The sequence below is a fragment of the Patagioenas fasciata genome, chromosome 2 (assembly GCF_037038585.1).
Source record: "Patagioenas fasciata isolate bPatFas1 chromosome 2, bPatFas1.hap1, whole genome shotgun sequence".
Taxonomy (NCBI): domain Eukaryota; kingdom Metazoa; phylum Chordata; class Aves; order Columbiformes; family Columbidae; genus Patagioenas; species Patagioenas fasciata.
Window position 1 is genome coordinate 97,462,171 of NC_092521.1, and position 12,382 is coordinate 97,474,552.

Sequence of the window (12,382 nt, forward strand, 5' to 3'; positions counted from 1 at the left end):
GTTTTCTTTGAGTCATTGACACTAAACATTTGGTACATTTTATTTTTGAACATAGCTCAGTGAAACAAAAGAAACTGCTGAAGCAGAAAAATAAAATCACATGCACATTACTTCCACAGTGCTACTAATTGTTTCCAAATGACAAGTCAAAACATCTCTGATTTTGTTGTTAGGAGATTAATTTGGACAGCTGAAAAAGTTACTCCAACCCTTTAGATACTACCCCTGCAATCTGAGTGCAAGATCATTTTATCCACAAAAATCTTATTTGCATACACAAACAATGTTAATGTTGCTTCAGTCAGTATTTGTTCTTCTTCAGATCACCACAAGATGGGGGTTTCTGTTTGTTGGTAATGCAGCACTCATCACACTTGAGGAGAGATGTGTCAGGCTAAACACTTTAGACCCTTGTCCAAATCAGAACCCACGTAGCAAGGTGGGCAGGTTGGCGGACATTGCAGGAGTACAACATAATCCTGCTGGTAGTCCTGCCAGAATGATTGATTACTAATACTTTCAAAAAACCCACAAACAGGTGTTGTATTTCAAGTCCTTAAAGACTGTAACTCAGTGCTTCTGTTGTTTCTGTGGTAACAAAATAGTATTAATAATATAATTTAATGGCTAAACAACAGCAGCACTCCAGCTAGTGTGCTAGCCAAGTGCTCATTAGCTAGAAATCACGATGTACCAAAAGCTCATTTGAATTGGGGCAATCATTTAAAAAATATTATTCTAGCTTCAAGTCACAACATATGATTAATGATCCAGTTGCAGGACTACATCTGATGGTGAAGATTTTCTTATTCCTCATTAGAAAAAAGGTGATCAATCCCATCGGTTTTATAACACTGTATCAGATGTGGCTGGGACAGAGTGAATTTTCTTCATAGCACTTTGTATGGTGCTGTGTTTTAGATTAGTGACCAAAACAAGGTTGATAACACATTTTAGCTGTGGCTGAAAGCGCTTGCACAGCATTGGGGGCCTCTGTTTCTCACTCTGCCCCCGCTCAGCGAATAGTTTGGGGGCGTTGCAAGAGGTTAGGAGGGGACATGACCAGACAGGTAACCCAAACTGATCGAAGAGATATTCTGTACCATATAACATCACACTCAGCAATAAAAAGGGAGAGGAGGGGATTTTAGGGGGATTAACTATCTTTTGGTCACGAACTGGCTGAGCAACAGTCTACTTGTGGGAGGTGGTGAGTGATTGCCTTTGCATGACTTTTGCTTGCTTTGTCTCTTCTTCCACTTACCTTTTGCTTATTAAACGATTTAAATCTTGATGTACAAGTTTCCTTGCTTTTACTCTTCCTTTCCTCTCCCCCCATCCCATTGGGGGTCAGAGAAAGCAAACAAGCAGCTGTGTGGTGCTTCACTGCCTTCCAGGGTTAAACCACAACAAAGATGAAAAGCTAACTGAGTCAGAAAAGGTTAAACAGTGTGACTCATAAAAATTTTTGCCAACATACTCATAACACACACCCACCTCACCCCAACACACACACAGCTGTGTTTTTGGGTTTGGCATTTAGGCAGAAACCCCAATTCACACAATACCCCATGAGAAAGATCCTTGTCTGGATTTTGAGAAGACCCCCAAAGGCCTCCTCTAGTCATGGCAGGGCTGACAGCAGCTCAGCTGGATCTAGATCCTCAATATTAGAGATACAAGAAACAGTACAATGCAGTGCAAGTGCAGTCAGGCAAAACACTGGATGCAGAAAACGTTTCTGCCAGTGCCATTCTGAAGATGCAATACTCACGTAGGAGAGCCTGTATGTAGGTGCAAAGGACTCCAAAATGCCCATTCTCCTTGAGCACAGAATCTAGAGTCATCTGTTCATGCCCACAGTCAGTACTCAGGGCCCCACCAAGTTTTAGGACAGCCCAAACATTGCCAATTACTTCAGGTCCCTGCATGGGCTGCTTGCAGAGTTCCTGCTCTGTATGCATGTCTGCAATACCATAAATCATTTTTCATTAATAGGACCATTTCTCAGTCAGCAATAAGCTGCATGCAAAAAGGCATACGTGAACATTTAGAGGAGTCACTTAGGGTTTGTTCTGTTTTAAAGTGCCAAGCTTAACACTGAACAGGACATTTCACACTCTGCTCCAAGTAGACATGGAGAAGCCAAGTCCCATCTGCCAAGAGCAACTGCTGACTCAGCTCTACTGCAAACAGAGCCCAACTCTCACTTGCATTGATCACAGTTCCAAAAGTGCAAGAGCCAGAAACTCAAGTAAATAAAGACAGGATTCTGCTTTGGGATCCACACTTGGTTTTAACGTGGACTTAGCCTTTCAGAACAAACTTGCCAAGTGCTGTTGACAGTCTTCCACTTCCTTTGGACCTCATTTGCCTAGAATTAGATGTTTTCTTTGTTAGGACACCACTTTGTAAATAATTGATAAAATTGCTAATTTCTGAATTGTTTTCTCTTAGCTCCTTACAGTCAAGAGAATCATAAACAATTACTACATCTGTTGGCTCAACGGCAAGTCTTCAGTCAGAATACTGCAAATTCACCTTTGCTCTGTCACCACTACCACATCCCCCCAAAAATCTATTTATGTGCTCACAAATGTGAAAGAAAACATTTTAAAAAACCCTACACAGGTCAAGGTGATGTGTACAAGCTTAGTATGCTACCAAATTCACTTGTTTGGTACACAAAAACTACCGAGCTTGCTGGATAGACTTAATGTTTTGAGAGGCAATTATCTTGCTTTAACTTCACCGGAACCTTAATAAGTGCCTGTTTTTTATGGTCTGAAGTGAAAGTTAGTCCTCAGTCCATGACTTTGGCAGCAGGTATCCATCTAACACTCCATAGGCATCAGGCTCAAAACACTGACCCCGCTGAATTTATGAGGTAAAGTCCTGACAGTTTCAATTAAGCCTGAATCCCACCCCAACACAGCTCAGAGCCATCATGTGGGCTCCAGCAGACAAGCAACATTTATCACCTCCAGCTCTTCTGTTTTGCTGGAGATTAACACCAGGAGAAAAAGAGGCAACAAGAGCAATAGTGCAACCATTTTTTCAGCTACCCCAGGTTCACAAGGCTGTTTTACTGGGCTGTGCTATGGAGCCTCAAAGCTGCAGGAGCTGAGGAGGAGGCACTTGGTTGCTGCTGTTGCTGTGATGAAAACCTCCAGCAGAAGGGAGACAAGAGCTACAGCCAGTGACACCTTCCACCATGGCTGCCTAATCCAACAGACTCCTGAGAGGCAGGTGCCTTTCAAGATGGAAGAGAAGGCAGCACCCACCAAGACACTAAAACTGAAAGAGAAATACTTAAAGGCTGTATATGCTTGGATCTATCAAAATCAAGATGTTCAGGATAGGGAAAAAAGAAAAAAAAAAAACAAAAGACAATGCCATAAGATCAATTCTACCTTTTTTTTTGTTTCTTTTCAGGAGCCCTGGTCTGCACAAAAACACTACTTCGAGGTTGTGTTCAGCCCGACCAAAATAAAAACCCTCTTGTTGACTTTAATCAAGCTCCAGTGCCCTTTTGCCTTCTGAAAAAGAAAAGGCAAGAAAAACAAACAAATAAGAAAAAAACCCCCGAAACCAACAACAACAACAAACACAGGAAAAAAACAACAACAAAAAACCAACCAACCAAACAACAAAAAACAAACCACAAACAAAAAGCTAAATCATGGTGGACACACTTTGGCTTTGTTTGAATGTTAAAGTCTACAGATAGCTGCACACAGACACCATAAACCTACCACAGAATCTGACACCACTGGCAGATGTTGTACAAAACGGCCCCAGAAAAGGAAGGGGCAGGGATTATCAGGGAAATCGGTTTTGCATGGAAATGGACATTTATAATTTACCTCCTGATACACACAAGCTTCCTCTAGAGAGACTGGAGTTCAGCCTGTGAGTGCTGGTTGATCTCTGTCAGTATTTCTTTTGGGAATACTGAGAAAATGGAAAAATTATTCTCTTCTTGAAAAGCTGCTCATGGACATGAGAAATTTTCAGTGCAAATCTAACTTTATTTTCCAGTTCCCTAAAGGCATTTTGTTCTGAAGGTTTTGCCATCAACTTTAAAACCATACTTCAAATAGAGTCAATAAAATTAGATTAAAACAGAAGATTTTAGTCTGTTGTGATACCAGACTGCACACCTGCAAATCAAGATCGAAGAACTCTCACTAGGACTAATATAGAAAACTGAAGCAGTGCCATACATCAGATTTACTTTTCATCTTGCACTAGCAATGCTTACATTTTCAGAATTCTGTCTTGAATTTAATTTCACTTCATCAAAGCAGGATGCTAACCTATAGACGGAGTTTTACCATGAACACTAATAAGGAAGCATTTGAGAAGGGCGAGTGTTTAAGCCCCTCATACAAGTGTACATATATATGTCTAAGGCACAAGAGACTGCTAGGCTCTGCAGGTGATAGTTTTGTACAGTCCACAATTTGTAAATGAGAGAAATATCTGTTAGTTTCAGGGGGGAAAAAAAAATCATTTAATTACTGTCATTAAGAATAAAATTCAGTTTCTCTTCTGGCCAGCTCAATGCTGATGCAATGATCTGGTCCTCAAGGAATCAAAAGAGTCTTATGGTGGCAAGCAAGAAAATTTCACCCTCCCACAGAGGCAACAGGAGCCAGATTCTCACCTCTGTTCCAGGAAAATATTACAAAATACTACTAATGAGGAATTCCTCTTTTATAGAGCCATAGCATGTCCAACAGCCCAACGGTGGTCAGCCTTCAAGGCTACATCTACAGGGTCAGATGGAACAGGGCCACAAACAGGTGTCTGATCCTGAGGCCAAACAGCACAGGCTGGCCTGTCTGATCTACTATAGGACCCAGTGGCCCCAAAGGACACCTGTGAAGAGATCCAAACCCGGGTCAGTCTGGTGAGAACAGTCCCTCGTGTGCCACCACCCCACCACATCCAGACACTCACACAAACCAGCAGCACACGAGGGAACGACTCAGAAGAATGAGAGAGCAGCGTTCAAGCTCATTCATTTAGCAGCAGAAGTATAGTCTGAGAGTACCTGTGGGCTTTACACAAGAAAGTACAGCACTGAGCAAGCCCTGAATGGTGAATTAGATACCGCACATTGATGTTGTTGTGGCTGTAGAGGTCACATGTCAAAAATAAAGCCTCCAAATGGGATGGATCCCATGGCCTTTGCAAAATGAGCATGCCCAGTAGTTTTGATTCTCCTCTAGTTAAACGGAACAGCCCAAAAAGAGGTATCAGAAACCAAGATCTTATATGAAGGGTAAACAAGAACAACACATGATGAAACACGCCATTGTATCCAGGAATCAGGAAAAGCCTAGGAGGGAAGCAAATAGAGGAAGGACTCAGCTTTATGTTGCATTAGCAAGGATAGAAAATCTGCAGTTGTTTGTCACACTGTATGTATTCACACTTACAGTTAATAATAACTATCAGGTTCCCTTCAAGACCTGCTGCAATAAAATGAGTGCTTAATTATAGCTCAGAACAATAATCTTTAGTCATGCTTCACTTTTTAAAAATCCCAGTGTCAGACTTTTGTGTAATTATGCCCTCGATAAGCAAATGTGCGTCACAAGAGTTGCCAGCCAGCTACAAAAAAAGCAGGTTTCTCTCCATGGCAGCAAGACCAGCATCCAACAGGCTTTTCTCACCTGCAAGAAACTAGTTTGAAAACAGATCGCAAAACTGAAACAAAACAGGACAGGCCATATTTACTCTGGAAGCAGACCTAAATTTTCACTTAGAAAAATGCAGAGGTACAAACATTGTTTTTATGATTACACTAGACAGACACAGTCTATGGACCTGCCTGCTCTCAAAACCTTTGTCAGAATTAGGCTACATTTCCTGTTGCAGGAACTCAATGTACATTAGCTTGGAGCTGCTGCAGCTTGGATTGCTATACACTATGTATTAAACCAGCCAGGTCTTTTCATGATCTTTGGGCATGGAGAGGAAGCACTTGCGTATCAACAAACCATGAATGGAACTCTGTGCACAGGTAATGAACCAAATGCTATTTGCACATTTAACAGAGTGAAACACTCTTGTATTTGTTGTTTTGGCTCACTACCAGAAAAAATAATATACAACCATCACAATTACATTGGCATGGATTTTGTTATTAATTTCCTCTAGGTTCTTAAATTATAGAAATAAATTCAAACATGTAATTATACTTTGATGCCTGCAAACCTTGCCAATGGAGACCTGAGTCAGCGTTGTGGTATTGCACAGAACAACCGAAAAAAACTCAGGAAAAAGGTAAATAATACACAAAATATGCAATTAAAGCATCTGCCACCCTCACAGCTCAACCTTAATTCCACACCGCCATACGCTGAAAATAGTCACTGGGAGTGCCTGTGTAGCATCTGCAAGCTTGAATTCACCACCAAGAAAAAAAAAGTCTTTTATTTTATGGAATAAGGCATTGGAATTATTGCCCATGAACATTCAATAGACATCCATCATTGCCTGTTTCTGCTCAGTGCTTAGCAAGAACCTCAAGAGCATTTCCACTGCAGGCCAGGGGCACCAAGCCACCCGTGTGCAGATCTGCCATAATGTCCCAAATTCTGTGGCAGGCCCTATGCAGCATTTTAATAAGACAAGGGAGAACTCATTTCTGTACCTGTCTACCACAAATCTTGGCCAAGTTGCCTAAGTCCTGGGGCCGAGGACACGCACTTCTGCTACAGTCCAGCTGCAGATGGTAGCTCCTTGAGGCATAGTATCTCATCCCCTTTAAGCTAGGTGCTATACTTTGATCTCCTCATCCATCAAACAGGCATAATGACTTCTACTTTCCTTGGAAAGTCTTCCAAGATCTAGTTATTGCTTAAAACTAGCATATATGCTCTTATATAGACCACAGGAAAATGAATTTCATTGCTTAAAACACTACTTGGGACCAAAGCAAGGTCACAACTGCAGCACAGGACCACATGGCAGGCAGGTAAACCTGCTGTGCCAGGTTGTGTCACCCAGCATAGACCACCTTCCCCTCCACCCCATCCTGCCCCCATGGCAAGCAGTTTCCAAGAGCTGTGTCTAGAGAATAGGAGACAAAGAAAAAGATGCCATGAAACATGGAAATAGCATCCTGAACTACTGTTGGGACCTGGGAATAATCTCTTCTGGCAATATCTGGTCATCCCAACTGAAGACACATCTATGCCACGTGGCCTAAGCCAAGCAGCACACATGGTGTGAGACCACGTCCTGTTCTGATTGCCAGCCCGCACCCAATTGGATACAGCTGTATTTGGGTAGCATAGCACCCAGCGTAATCAGTCCAGCCTAAGATAATGAACCAAGCATGCTTGGTTCTGGAGTTGTTACTGCACACAGAGCCAGCTCAAGCCTCAAAAGGCAGACTTCCCTTAAACAATATTTATCCACATGCTCCAAACTATCCAAGCAAGGTGATGCCAAGACTTTTAATAGGATTCATAATGCAGCTATTTTCAGATCTTAGTGCTAAGCTAGAGATCTGCATTTTCCAAAACATTATTTAAAAAAAGAACAGATGACCTGGGACTGTGAAGCCTGGAGAAGAGAAGGCTCAGGAGGATCTCATTTTTGTATATAAATACCTGAATGGAGGGTGCAAAGATGACAGAGCCAGGCACTTTTCAGTGGTGCCCAGGGGCAGGGCAAGGGACACACACTGAAACACAGGATGTTCCCTTGGAACATCAGGAAACACTTTTTCACTGTGAGGGTGATCAAGTGCTGGCACAGGTTGCCCCAGGAAGCTGTGGAGTCTCCATCCTTGGAGACATTCAAAAGCCATCTGGACCATCTTGGTGACCCTGCCTGAGCAGGTGAACTGGACAGGATGACCACCAGAGGTGTCTTCTAACCTCAAACACTCTATTATTCTGAACAATACCTGGACAGGTACAATCCCCATACCTGGGGTACAAGAAACAACGGCACACAGGTTTGTCCAATTGCTGTTAAAGGCAGTACTTGGGCTGCCTGTGGTGTTCAGAGTTGTGCCCTAGAGTGGTTTGTGTATTGCGACTGCTAAATTATGAGGCCTGTCCAAAAGGTCTGCAAAGGATGAGGACCAACCCAGAGGTCTTTAGAAGACCTGAAAATCCCTGGACTATGATTTCCACCTCCTCTACTGGAAGGCATTCAGTGTTTCTTTTTTTATCCCCAGTCTTCACTACTAGGAAAATAAGTACATTGACAAAAATTTCAAGTATCAGGGGATTTTTAAATGAGACACTGGGAAGAACTGGAAGAATTTCATATTTAAACACAAAACTTATCTATTTAAATTCTGCCTTTTAGACTACGTGCTTTCTCAAGCTCTGATTGTAACCACAACCTTTTCTACCATCAAGAAAAAATGCAAGCTTCCTGCTAAGCACTGTTATCTCATCTATAAGCTTGTCAAATATGTTGTTATACATAAATGATGAATCTAACAAACTACTGTCAGTGTGCACTTTCTATGCTCAAAAGGGTAATAAAGTCTTGTACTGCTGTGTTGATTATTCCATTAGCTGAAATATCAGGAGCCTGAGCTTTGGACCAGAAGGCTGTGGGCACACCAACCATTGACTAAATGGTATGTTTTCTGAAAATCCCTTATTAGCACTTTGGCAACATGCCCCTGCTATTCTGAGAGCCAGATATCACCACCTTGAAATAATGTCAACCATTTAGCTTTTCACAGCAATACCTCAGCCACAAGCAAAAACACCTTCAGATCAAATCAATATTATACTGGATTCACTCTTTTTCAGCTAGTTAAGATGGACTGGATTCTGATCTTTCATATTTCATAGCTGTAATGACATTACTAGCCAGTAATTAGCAAGTTTTATCAGCACTGCATGCTCTTAGCCTGAAACAGTCCCCAAGAGCTCAATTTAGAGACATATATCTCATTTGTTTAACACAAATGTAGCCTCCTAAATTATTCCTTTTTTCCATAAACAGCCAGCACTAGAGCCCTGAGGCACCATCTGTAATTACTATAGATGTATTTTTTTAACTATTTTTGTATGTATACATAGCCAGAAGTTAGACACTTTCTGTAGATTTGCATTCATTATATAATAAGATACAGTCCTGAATGTCTTAGAAACTGGTCATGAATGAAGATGGCAGAGAAGTAGACAAAAACAGAAAACTAGAAATAAAATCCATGGAAAGAACATAGCATGTAAAGAATGGCAAAGTGCTTTCCGTTAACAGAGGAAGGGCTTCAAAGTTCTCAACTCAAAGAATGCTCTTTCCCTACAAGTCAAATTAAAACCTCCAGGTATTTTTGATGATCTTAGGAAATTGTTTTGTATTCTTACACTTGCAGCTGAAATCCCCCAGAAGTCAAAGTACCCTGCCACCTCCAACACATCTCTCCTCTCCCCTCTCGTTTTCTCTGTGCTATTGGATGTAAATCACTCCTTGGGCCGGTGGAGATAATAATGCAGCTAACAAATAGGGTCACAGAGCCCAGTGGATTAAAAAAATATGTTTAAACTATTTCCTACCTACTTATAGTTGGCCTTTAGGCCCTTAAGGACTTTGAAGTAATGCCCATTGTTCTAATGTACATATGCACAACTTTAGCTTAATAATGTGTCCCACAGATTAGATGAAATGTTTTATGGATTAAAAAACATATATTGGAAAAAGTATCCAAAACTAATATATCACATTTCAACCTGAGACTAACCACAGATAACAGACTCCCCAGAACACTAGCGTTTCTACATAGCCTGTTTCATTAATCTGGCAGAAAGCTCTGTCATTGATGCAGTCCCACACTGCAGAAACAACAGGAGACTAACCAGAACATCACAAGCAACTGTGCTCTCCAACTGGAAGGACTGGGGCTGTTTGGCACCTGGGCAGAGAAACAAAGCAGCTCACCAAGTCCTCTCACCCTTCATCCTCATCACAAATAACATGTTGGGTTCTCATCGTTTTAAGGAGAAGATGGGGGGTGTAACATTGGTGGTTGGACATGAAAGAGCAATTTAACATCTGAGGGCTCTACAAAGGATGGTTAGGTTGCCAGGAGACAACATGGGATGTTTGTTTGCATGCTGGTCATGGAAAAGAGCAGTCCTGCCTCAGGAGGTCTTTTCAGGTCCTTCAGTCGAGCACTGGGAAAGGGCTTGGAAGGTATCAGAGAACCCAGTGACTGGAGTTTGGGTTAACAGAAACAGCAGGGAAATCAGTGGGGAAAGGCTGGAGGTCAGGCAGTCACTGATAATGAGATTCGAGTCAGTTTCTGCAGTTAAAAATTCCTGTGCTTGAAAAAAGAAAAAATAAAATAATTAATTCATAAGTTTTTAGCACTAATTAATAAACGAGGCCCTGACTCTTTTCCTGCACTTCTCTCATGTGATCAGAAGTGGCTGGTAACTCGTATGATACGGACAGACTGGTGCACTCTATAAACCTTTTTCCTCTACTGTCTGAGGCCTTTTGATCAGAACATCATTAGAGATAAATTAAGGTTTTATTAATTTATGCCTTCGGCCTCATTCCTATACCATACTCTAAACAGATACAGTCCCCCTGCAATCACAGCATCATAATGCAATCACATGATATGCAAATGTTGCATTATCCTACTGTGACTTAAAGACTAGGCCTTAAGATCAATAAAGCCATTGGAAGCCACTTTGCAAACTGCAATTGGAATGTTTTGCTCTTAGGTGGATGAAAATTCATCCTGAAATGCCATGGGTACCAGCATGTGGCTTTTCAATTTTATAAACATTTAATATTCTGTGATATAAAATGTTTGAAAGCAGAAAGGCCACGTGCTGGTACTTGTAGCATTTCTGGATGAATGGTGTCAGGCCCTTTCCTGGACATAAGTGATGGGCACTGAGCGAAACAGCAGATTGCATTTGCCACCGTCCCTGTATTCATGCCCACCAAAGCTCAGGAAACTGCCAGGTGAGTCCTTGAAGGAACGGTGTCTCCAAGAGCTCCCACAAGAGCACTGCACCTCTGCCCCACTGGTGATTCAAGCCCAGACTAAGTCTGAGCCTCTTAAGTTGGATGCAAGCAAAACCCAGTCAAGTCAAATAGTTCCTGACTGTCTTCTGGTCTCCTCCACTGAAACTGGATCACAGAATCACAGAATCACAGAATGTTAGGGATTGGAAGGGACCTCGAAAGATCATCCAGTCTAATCCCACTGCCGGAGCAGGAACACCTAGATGAGGTTACACAGGAAGGTGTCCAGGCAGGTCTTGAATGCCTTCTGAGTTGGAGACTCCACAGATCAATCTCAAAACCCATTACTGTGTTTAATTGTTTAATTTTGCTGTCAGTGCAAGGCATCAGTCCTAAATTTAATTACACAGGTTACAACGTAAGCAAGGAAATCTCTTGCCTACTAAATTTGACACTGCTCAGCTAATAAATATGTATGTTCCTGGCATAAACAATAATACCTTAAAATATACTACAAATGAGTGTAACAAAAGAAATGGCAATATCATTGCTCAGAATAACCATCTTGAGAAATATTTAGATCTTGAATGTGTGGCTAAGCAACACCAAACTCTCTGTGAACTTAAATATTCATTTGGAAGTATCAGCAGCAGACCACTGCCTCGAGGCTTAGCACTCAGCTGAAATGACTGCAATACTTGTCATGCACTTTAGCAAGATTTTAAAGTATTTGAAGTCTACAAGCTATGAACCACTCAGAGGAGGGAAAAAAAAGTGCTGCATGCTCTAAAATCTATTTTAATGCCAAATTAATTCCTTCCACTCAAATTCCAGGTAAATGGCATCTCGACCCTGCTGTAAAGAAGAAAAATAGGTTGCATATTCTGCTGTATGTTCTCTTTTCTCCTGTACAGTGAAGTGTTAGAAGGCATAATCAGATAAATCCTAATGGCAAATCATTAGTGTCAACCACTATCATTCCATCTCTTTCAAGGGACGATGACACTTCAGAATCTGGCCATATTCTACTGATTTTTTGACAAATTTGGATGTTGGTATTAAAAGGTTGATCAGACATCAAGTGCCTTGCACTGAAGACATAACTGCAGGGTTTGAAGTGAAAACACCAATGAGTTAGTAATATGAAAAATTTATGGGACATAAAAACAGTTGTTCCAACTCATATAATGTCATAAATAGGAGATAATCAAACAGGAAGAAAGCTGGAACAGTATGAAAGGAAAAAGTCACCATGGTCATCAAACCTTCTCATGAGAGAGCCTACCCTTCTGTGAGGAGCCACACTTTGCATTTAGTTAGATCAGTACCTTTAAGCTTTGTTAGATCATTGATTCCAAATGTTATTGTGTGTGTGGTCTAAAGAGTAGATACAACAAAAGAGAGCTAC

The 12,382-nt window shown here is 41.4% G+C and overlaps 1 protein-coding gene and 1 long non-coding RNA gene across 2 annotated transcripts in view; both read left to right on the top strand.

The window, feature by feature from the left end:
- The window catches only part of LOC136098426 (amphiphysin-like), a 168,033-nt gene extending 159,482 nt beyond the window's left edge, over positions 1 to 8,551 (top strand). Inside the window, exon 6 of the transcript XR_011737560.1 lies at positions 3,436 to 8,551. The gene's annotated coding sequence lies outside the window, so the exon portion shown is untranslated. The remainder of the gene's footprint in view (positions 1 to 3,435) is intronic.
- Positions 1 to 12,382, top strand: part of LOC139827218 (uncharacterized) — a 376,663-nt gene that overhangs the window by 314,368 nt on the left and 49,913 nt on the right. The window lies entirely within an intron of this gene.